Genomic DNA, 415 nt, shown 5'->3' on the forward strand with positions numbered 1-415 from the left:
GAACTCTTGTTTACACCAACATAAAGCAACGTCTCTAAAATGGAAGACAATTGTGGGATAAGAGCAAATCTATCCTGACAGACAAGCAGGTAAATTACTTCTAAACATAATATTTTTTGCTCTATCAGCTTATACACTGTGCTTGGGGTGTATGGGATTATAGCCATTGTATTTCAGGCTAAGTCTTGTAAGCACAATTCATCAGAAATATCCATCATTTCAAAGAAGAAAATAAAAATGGACTTTGCAGTACTGTTAATTTTTAAAGGCTTCTAAAGAGCAAATGAAATGCTTAATACTCATGCTCAAAGACTCAGCCATATACTCTAATATATCAAACCTACATGAGACCTACAAGTCCATAAGAGCAACACATATTAACTTAAACACACATAATTGCACATTTATACTTTTC

General features: G+C 33.3%; 1 protein-coding gene across 1 annotated transcript in view; it reads right to left on the minus strand.

Moving 5' to 3' along the window:
• LOC119591029 (protein scribble homolog) overlaps positions 1 to 415 on the minus strand; it is a gene marked incomplete at its 5' end in the record, with an annotated part of 112139 nt that overhangs the window by 61794 nt on the left and 49930 nt on the right.

Source organism: Penaeus monodon, chromosome 28 (assembly GCF_015228065.2).
Source record: "Penaeus monodon isolate SGIC_2016 chromosome 28, NSTDA_Pmon_1, whole genome shotgun sequence".
NCBI classification, from domain to species: domain Eukaryota; kingdom Metazoa; phylum Arthropoda; class Malacostraca; order Decapoda; family Penaeidae; genus Penaeus; species Penaeus monodon.